Source organism: Stomoxys calcitrans, chromosome 2 (genome assembly GCF_963082655.1).
Source record: "Stomoxys calcitrans chromosome 2, idStoCalc2.1, whole genome shotgun sequence".
Taxonomy (NCBI): Eukaryota; Metazoa; Arthropoda; class Insecta; order Diptera; family Muscidae; genus Stomoxys; species Stomoxys calcitrans.
The window spans coordinates 205,225,578-205,246,827 of record NC_081553.1 but is presented as its reverse complement, the minus strand read 5'-3'; the positions used below and the strand labels follow the sequence as shown (position 1 = coordinate 205,246,827).

At 39.9% G+C, this 21,250-nt stretch overlaps 1 long non-coding RNA gene across 2 annotated transcripts in view; it reads right to left on the bottom strand.

Moving 5' to 3' along the window:
* LOC106084689 (uncharacterized) overlaps positions 1–20,345 on the bottom strand; it is a 139,375-nt gene extending 119,030 nt beyond the window's left edge. Inside the window, exons 1-3 of one of the 2 annotated variants that reach the window (XR_009397227.1) lie at positions 20,262–20,345; positions 19,971–20,181; positions 16,840–17,425 (exon numbers count right to left, since the gene is read on the bottom strand). This is a non-coding gene — a long non-coding RNA (uncharacterized LOC106084689). Of the gene's footprint in view, positions 1–16,839; positions 17,426–19,970 lie in introns of those variants that run through there. The other variant, XR_009397228.1, reaches the window with a different exon arrangement.
* Positions 20,346–21,250: the final 905 nt, after the last annotated feature.

Genomic DNA, 21,250 nt, shown 5'->3' with positions numbered 1-21,250 from the left:
TACTTTGTAGGGTCGGAAATGGATATATCGATGTGTTGCAAACGGAATGACTAAATGCATATACCCCCCTATCCTATGATGGTGGGTATATAAATATGGGTCCAAAAACCTTGGCTAATGCCGCTAAGGACAGCTTGGCGATGGTAATTGTCGGTAAGGCAGAAGAACAGGGCTGCATACCTTAGAGCAATTAAAGTGGATTAGTCAATGGACTGTCATCTATACACTCCGATATCTTTGCGGAAATGCCTGGGCCTCCTAGAGTTTATGATGATGCAGTCTGGTATAGGGGCCGATACAAATAAATTGCTTTCCGAATCAATGCTCAGTTGAAACGAACTGTTGCGTCCTAAAAAAGTGGGCGAGATCATACACAGCACTGGATTAATTCAAGTGAGAGTTATTTCTTCTCGACCACACTCTTGGATACCAACGATTCCCTCAGATCCTAAATCCATATTTAGGTGACTAAGGGAGTGTAGTCCCAAACTTCCAAATATCGACTGAAAAATTGGTAGATTAGATGAGGCTGATGGCGACCAGAGTCGTGCAGTATTCGTACTAAACTCCGTCTGTCTCGCAGAGCTCAATAATTCTTAAGGAGTTGTTCCCTACTGATTCAACAAGTTGAGATTGATGGTATATAGAAGCAGTGTGGTTGGGGAATCAGGAGACGACTCAGCAGTTGTTGCTGACCACTTGACTGAGGACCTATCAACCAAATCTCCAAAGTCTGGCGGATTGCAGGAGAATGAAAATCCCCCTGCAACGATCAAAAAAGGAGGGGAAGGTTTCAAAATGGGACCCGACAAGTCCTGTATGGGTAGGTCATGCGCTTAGTTTGGTCTCAAGGTGTAAGCCAGCGGGGAAGGATGGACCACAAAAAATATGTTGACAGCAGCAGCAAATGAAGCATCTAAAGAGGAATCGTCCACATCACAGAGGTACAGCTCTACTTTGGCATGTAGCCATTAACAACAAATCATTATCTCGGGAAGAAAAAGATTTAAAAGCAGTGGCGTATGCTGATGACGTGGCTGTTGCGGTTAGGGGAAAGTTTCCCAGCACTCAAAGAGAGATACTTCAGGAAGCTCTACGTGCAACAGCTAAGTAGGCTACCGAAAATGGTCTAGGCGTAAGTCAATGTAAGACTAAGTAGTTCTATTCAGCAGGAGAAACAACGCACCAACCGTGCCACCTGTCTTCGCTACAGACACTATTTTATCCTTCCAGACACTGTTTATTTCATTTTGCCTGAGCCGTTTTTGACAAAAAGTGCTGTACAACTATTCCTAATAGAACCGATTGGAACTGCAATATCCCTGGTAGTAGAAGTTATATAAACTTCTACATGGATGGTTCCAAACTAGACGGCCAGTACACTCTGAAGAACTTTGACTGGTCATATCGAGAAGGAAACGGACATCCTTGCAATGAAAGAAGTGGTGGAATGGCTAAGATATAATGCCATAAGAGATTAGTGACAGTCGAGGAATTTAATTGCAGCCTGGCTATCTGAGAAGATATTTATGCCCATCATCATAAGTATCTTCTCAGACAGCCAGACTGCAATTAAATTCCGGAGAAAGTATTTCTGAACATAAAAACCACCCTCGACTGTAGCAAATCTCTCAACGTGATGGCTGAACAGTTCAAAATTCACCAGTTCTGGATGCCGGGCCACAGAGATATCCCAGGGAATTGTAAAGCGGATGAGCCTGCGCGACTAGGAACTACCTTACACATTACAGGGATACTGGAATCTGTGGGTATGCCTCAAGCGACATATAAGCTAAGCCTTCAGGGTCAGGTCTGAAGGGCAACGAATGATAGATGGTCACAAAATGGGGCTGTGAGTATTCCAAAATTATGTAGCCTTATCCAGACTTGAAGAGGTCTACCCGTTTGCTGTCACTGGCTAAAACATACGTCTCAGTCATTGTGTCCATCATGACAGATCATTGTCTGATCAGAAAACATGCCGACAAACTGAAGGCTGCCAGTAACGATTTTTGTCGAAGCTGTGCGGACATTGAGGAAGAAGAGACTGTGGAATATCTGCTGTGTGTGTAATAGAAAACAGCATGAGACCCAAAATGTGGCACTCAAGAGCCATTTTGGCTAAAGCAATTGCCTGTATCGCATGCCACATAAAACCAAAGTTTGCTAGGAATACACACGTAAATACAATAAAGTAAGAGATGCGGGAACTTCCTGTACTCTACATCACTATCATGGTGCAGGGTATTATAACTAAGTACATTTGTGTAAACACTACACCACAGGTACAGGATATCATATCTTGGTGCAGTTGTATGTAACTCCCAGAAGGAAGAGAGCTTGTATATAAATATACCGATAAGTATACCGATAAGTATACCGATAAGTATACCGATAAGTATACCGATGAGTATACTGATAAGTATACCGATAAATGTACCGATAAGTGTACCGATAAGTATACCGATAAGTATACCGATAAGTATACCGATAAGTATACCGATAAGTATACCGATAAGTATACCGATAAGTATACCAATAAGTATACCGATAAGAATACCGATAAGTATACCGATAAGTATACCGATAAGTTTACCGATAAGTATACCGATAAGTATACCGATAAGTATACCGATAATTATACCGATAAGTATACCGATAAGTATACCGATAAGTATACCGATAAGTATACCGATAAGTATACCGATAAGTATACCGATAAGTATACCGATAAGTATACCGAAAAGTATACCGTTAAGTATACCGACAAGTATACCGATAAGTATACCGATAGGTATGCCGATCGACTCAGAATATCTTTCTGAATCGACATAGCTATGTCCGTCTGTCTGTCCGTCTGTCTGTCTGTCCGTCTGTCCATGTTAACTTGTGTACAAACTACAGGTCGCAGTTTTCATGTGATCGTCTTCGAATTTGGTACAGACATATTTTTCGGCCTAGAGACAAAGACTATTGAAATTGAAAAAAATCGGTTTTGGATATAGCGCCCATATAAAGGGTGATTTTTTTGAGGTTAGGATTTTCATGCATTAGTATTTGACAGATGACGTGGGATTTCAGACATGGTGTCAAAGAGAAAGATGCTCAGTATGTTTTGACATTTCATCATGAATAGACTTACTAACGAGCAACGCTTGCAAATCATTGAATTTTATTACCAAAATCAGTGTTCGGTTCGAAATGTGTTCATTCACCGTTCAGCGATGAGGCTCATTTCTGGTTGAATGGCTACGTGAATAAGCAAAATTGCCACATTTGAAGTGAAGAGCAACCAGAAGCCGTTCAAGAACTGCCCATGCATCCCGAAGAATGCACTGTTTGGTGTGGTTTGTACGCTGGTGGAATCATTGGACCGTATTTTTTCAAAGATGCTGTTGGACGCAACGTTACGGTGAATGAACACATTTCGAACCGAACACTGATTTTGGTAATAAAATTCAATGATTTGCAAGCGTTGCTCGTTAGTAAGTCTATTCATGATGAAATGTCAAAGCATACTGAGCATCTTTCTCTTTGACACCATGTCTGAAATCCCACGTGATCTGTCAAATACTAATGCATGAAAATCCTAACCTCAAAAAAATCACCCTTTATATGTTCGTCCGATTTGCAGTAATACTGCATTAAAATTATCATTTGTTAACCGATTCTCTCGAAATTTGGCAGGAAGGATTTTCTTGTGACTCTTAATATTACTGGTAAATTTCATAAAAATCGGTTCAGATTAAGATATAGCTGCCATATATGTATATCGCTCGATTTTCACTTCTAGAGTAACTGCAAGCGCATTTATTGGTCAATTTTGGCAAAATTGTGCACTACGCTTTCCTCGACGACTAGCACAATATCTGAGAAGTTTTTTCGAAATCGGTTCAGATTTACAAATAGCTCCCATATATATGTTCGTCCGATTTTGAGAAATATTGCAATAAAATGCTCATTTGTTAACCGATTTTCTCGAAATTTTCTTATGACTCTTAATATTACAGTTAAATTTCATAGAAATCGGTTCAGATTTAGATATAGCTCCCTATTGGTACTTATGGGGTTGGTATATGGTATTATATAGTCGGCACCGCACGACTTTTGTCTTTCTTATTGGTAGGTAAACGTTTAGAGGATGTAATTGTCAATTTGGTCGACGGACATAGTGTGTTCTTTGCAAATGAACACCACTCAGATGAGTGCAATATAAAGCCAAAGCAAGCAGAGGAATGGAACATCAAGTGTTGTTGATCGGCATTGATATACTCCGTTGCTTTTTTCATTTTTGGATCAGAATGGCTTTTATCAGTGACATATGTGCTGCCTGTCTCCGTCTGTTCAAAAGTGACAGACTTACTTCCACTTGTTTTTTTACCCAAGCCGTTACGAAGCTCGCAACTTAATTTCAGCTCTCATAACTATGAACGGTAGCTGTGTGTGTGTCCTCTATTCAGCCCTCATGAGTGTTGCTCAAATTGTAAAATAAGGCCAGCAATCATTTTATGCTCATCAGCAAAAACTCTTGCAATAGCTCAACGAATTTAAAGGAATATCTTATGTTTTGGTCGTTGGGAGTCGATAGCATTAACAACGATTGCTAGTACAAGGTGAGAGCTTGCCCTTCGCTTCATGTCTACTATGTGCATATACTTTTAAGTTGGCTTAATGTTGTTCTTTGGTGCGTTCCGCACTGGCAGTCATTTCTTTGTAAACTCTTTTTAAGCGGATGTGAACACTCGCAAGTTGTTGGACTTTTTAAAGCGAACTAGACAACATCTTGCTTCTCGTGTTCCTGTGGTATCACAATGGTCGTAAACGTCTAAGTTAGTCTGATGGCTGACTGCCAATGCCAAAGGCTCATTGTGCTAAATTTCATCGAAATCGGTTAACAAATTAACCTTTTATGGGTCTAAAACCATAACTCGGAAGATCGGTATATATGGCAGCTATGTCCAAATCTGGGACGTATTGAACACGGATATCGAGGGGCTTAACACAACTCACTGTACCACGTTGCAGCGAAATCGGCTAAAAAATGTGGCTATCATGGGTCTAAATGCTTAAATTTGAAGATCGGTCTATACGGGAGTTAAATCAAGATAAAGTCCGTTATAGCTCATCTTCAAACATAACCTGACTATGGAAAAAAGGATCTGAGCCAAGTTTCAGATCAATATTTCTATTTTTAAAGACTCTAGAGTGATTGCAACAGACAAACAGGCAGACGGACGGACAGACAGACATACCGATGGACAGACATACCGATGGACAGACATACCGATGGACAGACATACCGATGGACAGACATACCGATGGACAGACATACCGATGGACAGACATACCGATGGACAGACATATCGATGGACAGACATGCAGATGGACATACATTAAGACGATTAAGAATATATGTATACGCTATATAATGTCGGAAATTACTGCTTCGATAAATTGCAAACAGAATGAAAAAATAAATATACCCCCTTCCCTTGGTGGTGATTATAAAAATGGAAAAAACAAATCCTCTCACATTTCAATAGAAGCCAAAAAAAAAAAAACAATTTCATTTGAAAATGGAGAAGACCCACTTTCCCCATTCCAAACAGAAATCCTAATCACATCTGTGCTTACTCTTGGCAAACATTGACCAACCTTATGGCATAACAAACCTTGACGTTTTCAAAGAGACCAAGACGGTGGAAGCAAAAATATGTATGGCATTTTGGGCAAGTGGAAATGGAAATTGAAAACGACACTAGACCATAAATCAAAAAGTCAGCTAACAAAACCTGCGGCAAGTAATATTGCGCGATGAAATTATCACTTAGACTACGAGAGTGAAGGCATGCATGAGTGAGCAACATTCCGTAGACGCTCAAGAAGTATGTCTATCTCGCGAGTGACGGAGCGCCCACAAGGTATCTGTCTTTAAAGGATAATTGAACATGAAACTGGCAATGACACACACACACAGACAGACTAAAACACCAGAGAATGGTCTCGCATTCCCTCACCCCCACACACACTCATACTCCAACAAACAACATCCGTGACCTTAACAAACAATCAACAATCAGTCAATGTCAAAAATGCTTAAACTCGCACAGCAAAAGAGGCTTAACATACATCACTCATATGTCAGTTATATGAAACACTGACGCTGCACCAAACCCAATGCGAAACCATCCTTGGTGTGAAAAAGGGTGTGATATGGCAGGCTACGTTGAAGGGGGCATCAGACAAATGCCAAGAATCATTATTCGTTTGGTATAGCAACAAGGCCGAAACCACAACTCAAAATGCCATATTTTATTGGTGGAAAAAAAAAACAAGAAATTTTCTATTGGGAAATAAGAACTTAAGGAATTTATATTGGAACAAAACTGGAGGCTTAACGTGATGGAAGACAATTGTTTGGTGACACAAGAAAAAGAAAGGATTACATCTAAACGAAGCAACATACAAAGGTATTGACTTTTTCTATTTGGCTCAAAGCATTTGAGACACCCCAAAAAGTAAAACAGATGGAGAAAGTTCAAAGGAGATGGTAAACATCAAATGGGGCAAGAAGTCGTGGCACATTTGTATGTGGGTGTGTTTGGTTAAAATTGTAATAAAATGCGCAAAATATTTCAATTAAACAATGCATAGTGGGGTGAAATTAAGATGGAATAGAAAACAAGTAAAAGCGTGCTAAGTTCAGGCCGAATCTTATATACCCTTCACCATGGATCGCAATTGTCGAGTTCTTTTCCCGGCATCTCTTCATAGCCAAAAAAAAAGGATATAAGAAAAGATTTGCTCTGTTATTAGAGCGATATCAAAATATACTCCGGACCACAATTAAAATGTTGCAGATCTGTATAAAATGTCAGCCAATTCGAATAAGAATTGCTTTGGGGGCTCAAGAAGTAAAATAGAGAGATCGATTTATATGGGTCATGTATCAGGCTATAGACCGATTCAGTCCATAATAAACACGTATGTTGATGTCGCAATTATTATCTAATGGGATAATAATTGCGACCTCTAGAGGCTCAAGAAGTCATGATCCCAGATCGTTTTATATGGCAGCTATATCAGCTTATGAATCGATTTAAACCTTATTTGGCACAGTTGTTGAAAGTCATAATAAAATACGTCATGCAAAATTTCATTCAAATCGGAGAGGAATTGCGCCCTCTAGAGGCTCAAGAAATTAAGTCCCCACATCGGTTTATATGACAGCTATATCAGTTTATGGGCCGATTTGAACCATTCTTGGAGCAGTTGTTGGATATGCATATTTGCAAAATTTCATTCAAATCGGATAAGAATTGCGCCCTCTAGTGGCTCAAGAAGTCAAGACCCAAGATTGGTTTACATGACAGCTATATCAGGTTATTGACCGATTTAAACCATACTTGGCGCAGTTATTGGATATCATAACAAAACACGTCGTGCAAAATTTCATTCAAATCGGATAATAAGTACGCCCTCTAGAGGCTAAAGACCATATAAACCGATCTCTCGATTGAGTGTCTTGGGCCCGTAAAAGGTACATTTATTGTCCGATTTCGCTGAAATTTCGGATAGTAAGTTACGTCTCTCGACTTTCTTGTTTAATTTGGCATAGATCGGTCCAGATTTGGATATAGCTGTCATATATACCGATCTCTCGATTTAAGGTCTTGGCCCCATAATAGGCGCATTTGTTGTCCGATTTCGCTGAAATTTGGTGTAGCGGGATTAGTTGGCTCCCCGTCATCCCTGTTCTATACGGCCTAGATCGGTCCAAATTTAGATAAAACTGCCTCCTACTTTGCGATGTAGCGTATCTTCGAACTTAACCTGACTATGGATAAAGAAAGAAAATGTGCAAAGTTTAGGTTATAATCTTAATTTTTAAGGACAATAGCGTCATTTCAACAGACAGAAGGACATGGCTAAATCGGCTCAGAATTTTACGAGGATCAGGAATATATATACTTTATAGGGATGCCAATCGATGTTTCGATATAACACTTATACCAATATTTGTTGTCACAAGAGAAAATTTCCATAGATAATCAGCATGCGATAAGTGGATAATTGCGTTATCTAATTCTCATTAGATTTCCCACAATAGCTACTGTGAAAGCAAATTCTGAGTTTTCTCTCTTTGTGATGGCACATACCTTGAGTTTAATACAAAAATATTCCCCAATGGCTTATCGTTTGCCCGCTAACTGAGTTGTAAAAAGCCAATCTGTTTTATAAATTAATCGAAAATCATTAAGGATTTTCTTTATTGTTCCTTACAAGCCAACTTAATTGCATCGCGTATGGGCAAAGGCGTTATCCCATCTTCCATAGTACTACGAATACAGAAAACTCTTTTATGTTTTATATTCTGCTTCTTCTCTTTGCCTTCCTGCTTATATTACATCAACATTTTTTTTTTATTATGTAAAAAATTGTGCATTTTGATTTTTAATTTAATCTCTTCTTATTACAAGATTTTCTGCTTTTTGTCTTCTTGGTGTAAAGCGAGGAGATTTACCCTGCTTTGTACGATGTATGAATGTTTATGTATCAACCGACAAGTCCTGTTTCCCCTTGCGTGAGCACAGCAAAAAACAAACAACACCGGTTTTTTTCTACTCTGAAAGCAACTACCCACACACATAACAATTGCATAAAAACTCAATTTATTTTCCTTTTTTGTTTCGCTTTTTTTTCTTGCTGGTTGGTGCACAATTTGCATAAAGATTTTCGCATGTTTTTTCCCTTTCACTTTTCGTTGTTGTTTAGCCACGGCACCTAATACCGCACGTAGAAGGTAGCAAAAACAGGGTCTATGAGCACACGTATGTATCAGAAGAATATGAGAGCTTCCACACTGAAAACGGGTCTATCCAAAAATATTTAAAAAATACTTTTGTTGAGAAGATATCGCTGTCCCGTGTTATGGAGATATTTCTATACGTTTCAAACTGGTAGATACATTGCCATATTTTTGGTATCTATTCCACAGTGCTGACAAATGGCCAAAACTTAGAGTCTGAGAGTGCCCTAGAACTATTTAAAGTTAATTTAGGTTAGAATAAAAAGAGGGTGATAATATATCGGCATGTTGTGCTCCCTAGATATTTAAAAAGTAAATCAAGTAAGAAGGATACCCACCACCTTCAGCAGCTATAAATACAGTCCGATCTCCACCATATTCGGGTATGTAAGGGTCTAACAAAACTCATTGTATCAAATTCCACCGAAATCGGTTAAAAATTCACCTCTTCTGGGCCTAAGAACATAAATCGAGAGATCGGTACATGTATATGGAAGCTATATCCAAATATAGATCGCTCTGAACCATATAGAGCACGGATATCAAAAAGATTAAAAGAGCTCATTGTGTCAAATTTTAGCGAAATCGGACAATAATTGCTCTTTTTGTAGGTCCACGACCTTAAATCGGGAGATCGGTCTATATGGCAGCTATATCGAAATTTAGATCGATTTGGGCCATATTAAACACGAATGTCGAAGAGCCTTACACAGCCCACTTTGTCAAATTGCAGTGAAAAAGAGCAATAAACGTCATTTTATGGGCCCAAGAACTAAAAATAGGGAGATTGGTAATATGGGGCAGCTAATATAGACCTATCTATATAGAGCATGGATGTACAGGGTGGCTGATGAAAGCCGCTACCAAAAAAAAATGTAATAACTTTTTTTCTATTTAATAATAATAATTTAATAATTAATTTAATTAATTAATTAATTAATTTAATTAATAATAATTTAATAATTAATTTAATAATTTAATTTAACATGAATAAAAGAAAAATGTATTCCATACACCGAAAAAAAAATGTAGCAATATTCATCATTGTAGCAATATTCATCAGCCACCCTGTAGGTAGGCTTAAAAGGGCTCACTGTGTCGAATTTCAGCAAAATAGGACAATAATTGCGTATTAAAAGGTCCAACACCTTAAATCAGGAGACCTTAAATCGAGAGATAGGTATATGTGGCAGCTACATCCAAATATAGCCCGATCTTGACCATACTCGGTACGGTTCAGCGAAATCGGTTAATAAACTTACCTTTAATTCGTCTAACACCTTAAATCGGGAGATCAATATATATGGCAGCTACATACAAATCTGGACCGATCTGGGCCTAATTTAACAAGGATGTCAAGGAGACAAACACATACCGATTTACCAAATTTATGCGGAACCGGGCAATAAATGCGCACATTATTGGCCCAAGACCCTGAAAAGAGATATCGGTCTATATGGCAGCCATATCTACATATGGACCGATCTGGTCCATATTAAACAAGGATATCGAGAGGCCTAACACAACTTACTATCCCATTCAGCGCCAACGGACAATAAATATGGCTTGAATAGGTCTCACACCTTAAATCGTCAGATAGCTATATATGGAGGCCAACGTAGTGTAGTAGAGGTTAGCATGTCCGCCTATGACGCTGAACGCTTGGGTTCGAATCCTGGCATTACTATCAGAAAAACTGTGGTTTTCCACTACAAATGCTGGCAACATTAGTGAGGTACTATGCCATGTGAAAACTTCTCTCCAAAGAGGTGTCGCACTTCAGCACTCCTTTCGGACTCGGCTATAAAAAGGAGGTCCCTTATCATTGAGCTTAAACTTGAATCGGACTGCACTGCACTCAAGTCTATGTTACTTCTATTACCAGGTATATTGTAGTTCAAGGCGCTACCTTAGCCTCACAGCAATGGGCGCAATGTGTCTACCAAGAATGTCTAGAAGCATTAGGTTTAGCATTAAATTATTAAATGGATCTGATTGAGTATTGCACATAAGGTGGAATTTTGAATCACCGTCCACCAGACCCTAACACTATATAGCATTATAGGTTTGACAACTGTAATATACATCCAGTGCATGACACGCGATTTTAAACTCCAAATGCCAATGGCCTTATTGCAAGTGTATAAGGCAAGAGTTGCCCTTCTTCCCTTTTCTAAAATTTTCAATTTGATGTTAAATTTCCTGACCAGCTTTTTTGAGCTTTCAGTAAATGGACCATTATTTCCTCCCAAGGAAACAGATGCCACTGTTGGTAACTTAAACCTCCTGCCGAAAAAAACAGCTTCCTTTTTAGAAGGATTTACGCCTGGACCACTATCCGCGACCTACTTCGCCATCGTAAGTAGGGCTTCCTGAAGTATATCTCTAAGAGTTCTGGAAAATTTCCCCTTAAGCGCAATGGACACGTTACCAGCATACGCGGCACGACCAAAATTTGCAAATTTTTGCCCATGAATATTCCACTAAGGAACAGGAGCAAACTTCTCACATATCAATGAGTGCAGTCCGATTCAAGTTTAAGCTCAATGATAAGGGGCCTCCTTTTTATAGCCGAGTCCAAACGGCGTGCCGCAGTGCGACACCTCCTTGGAGAGAAGTTTTATATGGCATAGTACCTCACAAATGTTGCCAGCATTAGGAGCATTAGGCTGAAAATTTTTTCTGATGGTCTTGCCTGGATTCGAGCCCAGGCGTTCAGCGTCATAGGCGGACATGCTAACCTCTGCACTACGGTGGCCTCCTACTGATTGCCGGCATGCTGATACAAGCAGGAAATATCACTCTAAGCCAAGAGGGTAAGGGCGACTTAAAGGAATCGCAGCTATTTATTGTACAAAGGATTTTCTACTCAGACACAATTTTCTCAACAACCTCCGACAAATGCATTTCAGGGATAACCTCTTCTGGCGCCATGTTGTCCGTTGAAGAGTTTCCCGGGAAATGTGTATGAACAAGATTTACATCACTAGACATTGTCCATACATACTCTGATTTCAGAATATATCGCCCAGTAATAGGTTTCGAGGATAGGATATTCCTTAGCCTAGAGGCCTGAGATGTATTCTACTGCTGCAGAACTCCACCCAGGATTTGTTCTGAGCCTTTCTCAGTTCAGCCATATATTGGTTTGCCCAAAAAGTTATTGCGGGTTTTTAAAAAAAGTAAATGCATTTTTAATAAAACTTAGAATGAACTTTAATCAAATATACTTTTTTTACACTTTTTTTCTAAAGCAAGCTAAAAGTAATAGCTGATAACTGACAGAAGAAAGAATGCAACTACATAGTCACAAGCTGTGAAAAAATTTGTCAACGCCGATTATGTGAAAAATCCGCAGTTACTTTTTGGGCAACCATATTTTCTCCACGCAGCTGCAGAATTCCACCCAGGATTTGTTTCGAACCTTTCTCAGTTCGCCCATTAAGCTCGGCTTTATAGACGTTTCAATCGTGCAGTGCCCTTGAGGTTTTTGCCCTGTGAAAGAGTTTTCTGTAAGCCTTCCTTAGACCAACTAGTTCTGGGGTACACCATGGCGGTGGCAGTTTGCCCCTGATTTGGCTCTAGGACATGCTGACACAATCGAGTCATTCAGGACCTTCGTTATCCTCTTTACCATTGTGGCTATGTCCTCCCCAGTTTCCACTTCCTTTTCTGGTCTAGAGGGTATTTTTGTGCAGAATGTATACCGAAATTTATCCCAATCCGCCATTCTTCAGTGTAGTCGAGGGACCACTTCTGGCAAGAAAAATTTTAAATTTGCCATACAATTTTTTAAAACTCTATTGAATTTCATATTTGTATGTAACACCCATAAGCACATGGCATCAGTGTACAGCTAAGGCTAGGAAAAGAAACAATATGGAGAAGTAACTCTAAAAGCATTCCTGACAAGTCCTAGTGGTTGTGGCGAATGTTGGCTTCATACATTTTAAGATATGGTAATTCTATTAGTAGGTATGTGCTCCATCTAAACTTCATATGCATATGATATTTACATATGTACTAAATACACACACGCACACACACACATGTAGCCAGGCTTCAACATACAAGTACACATGTATCTATGTATATGTATGTTTAAAAATTTCATTTGCTTATGTCCCATTGCTGCTGCAATGGAGGTAGTATATGCTAATACAGCGGATACACTTATACTCAGACACAATTATGGACCGCTTACCAACACATATGCAAAGATATCATACCTGCACATAGCGAATGTTGGCTAAATGCATTCATGTGCACCTTGCAGCTATCACAAAAATGATAAAAGAAAGAAAGCCAACCCAAGAAGTGGGTATAAAGTGTGTCCATAATTTATGCATTATTCTGTGTAGCTGTGTAGGTGTATCTATGTATGTATGTGTAAATGGAGGATATAACTGTTTGTATATGTAGCATATAATTTCTTTAAAAGCAACTTAAATGTATTGTCATTTAAAAATCTCAATTCTCCACACACACACACACACACACACTACCTTTTAGGCAAGATTGCAGCAAAAGACCAACATATCCACCTTCAATGTAGCACAAGGATAAGCTTTCATCCAGCTATGCATGTGTGTGCGAAGGATAGCTGATGTTAGATGGTAAAATAACACACAAAGATTACCTGGAAATTGCTAAATGCAAACAGAAGAAACAAAGAGAAGTATGGATTAAAAAAAAAATGGTATTTCTTGGATTTCTAAGCGTTTGAACAAAATTTAGTTAAGTACCAATAAAATTGAAAATATTTCATTAAGCATGTAAATACTTATGATACTTTCTTGACCAATGGTACAACTCATATATATGGTAAAGTTTTGCATAGAGTAGAAGAATTCTTTAATGGCAAGCTGTTCAAGTTGGAGATGAGTATTGACATAGTGGAAGCTTCTAAGGCCACCGTAGCACAGACGTTAGCATGTCCGCCCATAACGCTGAAAGCCTGGGTTCGAATCCTGGCGAGACCATCAGACAAAATTTTCAGCGGTGGTTTTCCCCTCCTAATGCTAGTAACATTTGTGAGGAACTATGCCATGTAAAACTTCTCTCCAGAAAGGTGTCGCACTGCGGCACGCCGTTCGGACTCGGCTTTAAAAAGGAGGCCCCTTATCATTGAACTTAAACTTCAATCGGACTGCACACATTGATATGTGAGAAGCTTGCCCCTGTTCCTTAGTGGAATGTTCATGGGCAAAATTTGAAAATGTAGCAATTTAGAAGCTTCTAAGAATTTAAGGAATGTGAATCGAAACAAGTAAAAGCGTGCTAAGTTCGGCCGGGCCGAATCTTATATACCCTCCACCATGGATCGCATTTGTCGAGTTATTTTTCCGGCATCTCTTCTTAGGCAAAAAAAGGATATAAGAAAGGATTTGCTCTGCTATCAGAGCGATATCAAGATATGGTACGGTTTGGACCACAATTTAATTACATGTGGGAGACCTGTGTAAAATGTCAGCCAATTCGAATAAGAATTGCGCCCTTTGGGGGCTCAAGAAGTAAAATAGAGAGATCGATTTATATGGGAGCTGTCTCGGGCTATAGACCGATTCAGACCATAATAAACACGTATGTTGATGGTCATGAGAGAATCCGTCGTACAAATCAGGCAAATCGGATAATAATTGCGACCTCTACAGGCTCAAGAAGTCAAGACCCAAGATCAGTTTCTATGGCAGCTATATCAGGTTATGGACCGATTTGAACCATACTTGGCGCAGTTGTTGGATATCATAATAAAACACGTCGTGCAAAATTTCATTCCAATCGTATAAGAATTGCGCACTCTAGAGGCTCAAGAAGTCAAAATCCAAGATCGGTTTATATGGCAGCTATATCAGGTTATGAACCGATTTGAACCATACTTGGCACAGTTATTGGACATCATAACAAAACACGTCGTGCGAAATTTCGTTCCAATAGGATAAGAATTGCGCACTCTAGAGGCTCAAGAAGTCAAGTCCCAAGATCGGTTTATATGGCAGCTATATCAGGTTATGGACCGATTTGAACCATACTTGGCACAGTTGTTGGATATCATAACTAATTACGTCGTGCCAAAACTCATTCAAATCGGATAAGAATTACGCCCTCTAGAGGCTCAAGAAGTCAAGACCCAAGATCGGTTTATATGGCAGCTATATCAGGTTATAGACCGATTTGAACCATACTTAGCGCAGTTGTTGGAAGTGATACCAAAACACCACGTGCAAAATTTCAGTCAAATCGGACAAGAATTGCGCCCTTTAGAGATTCAAGTACTCAAGACCCAAGATCGGTTTATATGGCAGCTATGTCAAAACATGGACCGATTTGGCTCATTTACAATCCCAACCGACCTAACCACAAAAAAAAGTATTTGTGCAAAATTTCAAGCGGCTAGATTTACTTCTTCGAAAGTTAGGGTGCTTTTTACAGACAGACAGACAGACAGACAGACGGACAGACAGACGGACGGACGGACATGGCTAGATCGACTTAAAATGACATGGCGATCAAGAATATTTATATACTTTATGGGGTCTCAGACTCATTTTCGAGGTGTTACAAACAGAATGACAAAATTAGTATACCCCCATCCTATGGTGGAGGGTATAAAAAAGGTAATCCCATGGTGATGGCTATACCAACTCCTTTTACGACTCCACCAGCACCCCACTAATTCATAGCCAATTTAAATACGATAATAAGAACATACTCAACAATGAATGAATACCCAATAGACACGACAGTGCATGTGCTCAACGAATTTTAAAAAGCACCCATCATTGTCATGAGCAGGCAACATCAGCTGCAACATCATCTACAACCGTCTGAAATAACCATTTGCATTTACATCGTTGGCCCCCATCATCATCATCGTCATCATCATATTCGTCGACATCATGGCACAGTCCATACCAGACGAAAATCCACATCATACGAGTTTATTGTTAAAACAATTCACTTATGCCAGTTCAGTGTTTTGTGTTGCATTTCATTTTAGATGAAAACCTACATTCGTGAAATGCTATGTCCTTTCAACATCCATGACTTTGGGGGGTTCGCGACATACAGCATTAACCGTGGCGTCAGTTGGCAGTCAGCTTAAATGTATAATTACTCGGTGAGTTGTTAGGGAAAGCCACCATTCACCATGGACTGGGAATTGGGGTCCCCCCCCCCAATCTGAAACCTGGGGCAGGGTGCGGATGTGAGAAAACAACACCACCACAACAATCAAAATAAAGTGAAATGTTTACATTGCATTACAACGAATTTTCCATGATGTGAAGTAAGAAGCGTGTCGCAAACATTCGAAGTGGTTTCATTCTAAATTACCGTCAACTATTTACAACATGTCACAAACGAATGGGCAAATTTATCACTGCTAAGAGTGCATGATGGCACAGTGGCTCAGAAAGGCAGAATTTTCGATAGGAAATTGAGGAAAAAGACGATAAAGGTAGGGAACCAGGCGGAAGGGGGAGAAATTCTCACCCATGAGATTGAAAACGAAATGAGTAAAGGACTAAGCGGCTAGAGGGAATTCAGGCACTTAAGTCAGTATCGACCCTTTATCCTGTGTTTTCTCCTTGCATTTGCGGGTCAGTGATACAAAAATGATCGTCCATCTTCTCCTCGTTATCTCACACCCTAAAGAAATATTCCTCTCCCTTTTCCCAGCTCGACGTCAAGCACCTGGCTTTGCACTGACGAGTCAAGACTTCTATCAGCAGTCCGAAGTCATGCTTCCTCAGCCCTATACCTCGAAATATCCGTCTACAAGGTCTTTGCCACCCTTAAATTCATAGCACCGGCCCATATCTCATTCGCGCGCTCACTGTAGAAGGCGTTCACTCTACCAAGTCACTCGCACAGGGGAAGACTCACTGGTTCCGCAGCTCGATCTGAGCCTATTAACAATCAATTCCTGGCCAGCTCGTCCGACTATTTGATCCCCGCTGCATCTTGATGGGCGGGCACCAAAATTTTGTGTGAGATGTTCTGTTTGACATGCCAAAGTGGATGCTGATTTTGATATGGCTGCCGTACACATATTTCATCTGATATGGCCCTTGAGGCTGTAGTAGCCACAATTTAGGTGCTATCATAAGAAAATCTTACAAGGTTCTTTTCATTACATCAAAAGGTATACAAAATTAAAGTCTGGCTATATTTCAACAAAGGTTCCTTGCATTAAAAATAGAACGCAGACTCGGTGGTGTAGGGTATTCTGTGGTCGACTCTGCCCGACTTTTGCCTGTCCTTACTGGTTTATTACAACTCCAGTATCATATCCATCTCCGTGGTGTAGGGTATTCTGTGGTCGACTCTGCCCGACTTTCGCCTATCCTTACTGGTTTATTACAACTCCAGTATCATATCCATCTCCGTGGTGTAGGGTATTCTGTGGTCGACTCTGCTCGACTTTTGCCTGTCCTTAATGGTTTATTACAACTCCAGTATCATATCCATCTCCATGGTGTAGGGTATTCTGTGGTCGACTCTGCCCGACTTTTGCCTGTCCTTACTGGTTTATTACAACTCCAGTATCATATCCATAGTTATGCCTTAATAAGGGCTGGCATGGATCATATTTGATTCAGGTTCCGAGAACTCCTTTAAAAGACACAGTTTAAGCAAAATTAGGCAACAAATCCACTTTTTATTTGATTAAGGCTCTAAATTGGAAGATCGGTCTATACGTCCGCTATATACCTAAATAATATCTAAATATGAATCATGGATGTCGGGAAGCTTCATTAAAGTCTCTGTGTCAAATTCCCATGATATCGGATAATAAATGCGGATTCTACGAGACTTAGACTCTATGTCGGCAGATCGGTCTATGTGGCAGCTATATCTAAATGTAACCCGATCTGAACCATATTTTAGACCCTTAATCAGCAGATCGGTCTACATGGCAGCTTTATCTAAATATAGTCCGATACAATACCATGGCAGCCGGTCGTAAGCACCGGATTGACCCGATGGAAACCTTCATCGGCAAGGACTGCCGCGTTAGTGTACGTGTTCGTCCATTTTTCGTCATAGGTGAGGCACATCCCGACGTGCCTTCTCCGCTCGCTTCTGGTTCGTGCCGGAATTGACCCTGGTTCTGTTCGGTATGCCAGAACCGCATCCATCATCGGTCGGTGTCGGTGAGGTGTAACCGGTGCATGGAGTGGGTACATTTCCGATCTTGCTCTGGCCTTACATCACTACGGGTGTATAGCCACACTGAATATTTTGCAAGGTGATGAGCGAACATTGACAGCAGTGTGCATAGTCGTCGTCGCATTTTGCATCCTCGTCGTCGGACTATGTGACCCTCCGACCTCTCCTGTGCGGCAATATGCGCAACAGCAGAATCCCAGGCTCAATATTGTCAGGCCAGTGCCGGCAATCAATAGTGGCACAGTAGTGGTACAGGGTATTATAGATTTGTGCATTTGTTTGCAACGCTAAGAAGGAGAAGAGCTAGACCCATCGATAAATATACGGATCAGCTTAGAATCACTTCCTAATTCGATCTAGCTATGTCCGTCTGTCTGTCTGTCCATGTATTCTTGTAATCAAGGTACAGGTCGCATTTGTTTTTCGATTTTCACAAAAAAAGGACGAACGCTATTGATTTTGAAAAATCGGTTCAGATTTAGATATAGCTCCCATGTATATCTTTCATCCGATGTGCCCTTATAAAGCTGTAGAAGCCACAATTTTGATCCGATCCTTACAACATTTGACACGTAGTGTTTTTTAACGACCCAAAATGCTTGCAAAATTTCGTTGAAATCGGTCCAGATTAAGATATAGCTCCCATATATATCTTTTATCCGATATGCCCTTTTAAAGCTGTGGGAGCTACAATTTTGATGCGATCACTACTAAATTTGACACGATGTGGTTTTTGTGACGTCCCTATATGTGTGCAAAGTTTCATCTAAATCGGTTCAGATTTGGATATAGCTCCTGTGTATAACTTTCGTCCGATTTGACCTATTAAGGCAGTAGAAGGCACAACTTTGATCCGATCTTTACAATATTTGGCACGAAGTGCTTTTTGTGACGTCCCAATATGTGTGCAAAATGTTATCATAATCGGATCAGATTTATATATAGCTCTCATATATATCTTTTATCCGATATGGTCTTATAAGGCTGTAGCAGGCACAATTTTGGTCCGATCTTTACAAGATTTGGCATGGAGTGTTTTATTCAACGTCCTCATATGTGTGCAAAGATCCATAACAATCGGTTCAGATTTAAATATAGCTCCCATATATATTTTTCATCCGATATGGCCTTTTAAGGCTGTATAATCCACAATTTTGGTCCGATCTTTACAAAATTTGGCATGGGCCGTTTTTTTCAACATCCTCATAAGTGTGCACAGTTTTATAAAAATCGGTCCAGATTAAGATATAGCTCCCATATATATTATTCTTCCGATATGGCCTTTTAAGGCTGTAGAAGTCACAATTTTGATCCGATCTCTACAAAATGGTTAATGACATGGTTTAATTGACATCCCAATACGTGTGCAAAATTTCATCAAAACCGATTTAGATATGGGGATAGCAGTCAGGTCTGGTACTGATGAGATAGACCTATACAACGTGTATATATCGCCGGTTGGTAGCTGTGTCCCAATTAACGGCCAGGCTTACAAGTCCAACATAAGTGGGCCATAATCTATCTATCTATCTGGCCATAATCGTCTGTTTCTAGGAGACTTTAATGCGTATCACATTCATGGCATTCGGAGCATAGCTTTGGCAGAGCAGATTAAAGTTTTGCACGATGAAAGAGGCTACCCCACTAGGATTACAACAGGCATTTCCATTGCCTCCCCTGATCTCCTGAGTGACGTATCCTGGCAAGCCGTCATTTCTTTGGGATCAGACAACCTCCCCATAAGTCTCAACATCGACCGACCACCCGATTTCTTAATAAATTTTCTTAGAAGATTTAACTTAAGCCACAAATCAATTTCTGATCTGCTGTGGATTACTAATAAAAAGAAATCCACATTTCTTAACATTTAATGACAAACCGATACAATTCCCTATATTTTTCTTCAATCTAATTCCAATAATTCTTATTCAATTTTCTTTGAAAAAAAAAGAGTTGCTTAAAAAATGCCAAACACATTGAAACTCACCCGAGCAGGCTATACCATATTACCTCTCCAAGCACATCGATCACAATTTCCATGAACGAAAAAGTCCTTGAACATTTGATATTTTCCCCCAGTTAATTTCCACTTCATTTGAATTGTGAGATGGAAAAAGTTATTTGCCTTTTTGCCGGCAAGCAACAACATTCCGAAACTTGAACCCTTTCATACATTGACGATTTGGAAACTTTTCATTCTGCTTGAATTGTTAATTAATGCAAAGAGAATTGTTTACGGCACAGCAGCAAAAGTTGTTATGGCTATTTGTTACTTAACTGTCATTAGAATCCAGATGGTGAAAGGCAGTGCAGAACAAAACAAAACAAAAAAAATGGAATCATAGTTGTTGACTTGTTTTTGACACTTTCATTAGAATTGTGAACATGGGCGTAGGTACCTATAGGCCATAAAGGGGGGTTGTACAAAAACAAACTTTACAAAAATTCGAATTAAAAATTCAAGCTTTTCAATCAATGAGTGCTGTCCGATTCAATTTTAAGCTCAATAATAAGGGACCTCCTTTTTATAGCCGAGTCCGAACGGCTTGCAGCAAAGCGACACAACGATCGGAGGTTTTATCCACCGCTGAAAAAATGTTGTGATATTCCTGCCAGAATTTGTACCCAGGCTTTCAGCCTCATAGGTGGACATGCAAACCTCTGCGTTACGGTGGCCTCCATCGACCTCTTGACATTATATGTCGATGTAGCCATATTCGTCCGTCAGCCCAACTGTCTGTCTGCTTATTACTAGTGTAGGTCGGTTTGTAAATGGACCATATCGGTCCATGTTTTAATATAGCTGGCAAATAAACCGTTCTCCCGACTTTACTTCTTGAGCCTCTAGAGGGCGCTTTCGTATCCGTTTTGGCAGAAGCTTTGAAATTGGTATTTTCTTATGAGTTCCACAAGCCATGATAACTATGGTCCATGTCGACTCATAACTTGATATAGATCCATTATATTTGAAGTCATTCAAAGAACTTGCCAAATACAATCCATGATGGAGGGTATATAGGAAACGGTCCGACCGAACTGTCCGATCAGTCCAGTCACCCAACCATTTAAGTCATCTGGACCTGATGGAATATTTCCGGCGTTACTACGCAAGGAGGCCGACTATCTGGCGTCCCATCTGGCCACAATTTTCACAGCTTGCCTAGCACTTGCATCTACTATGGCAGGAGGCATGCTTTCGGAATATAAATACAGGGGTGGTTTATGTACCCAAGCCCGGCAAGGAAAGTTATGCGATATCGAAGGCCT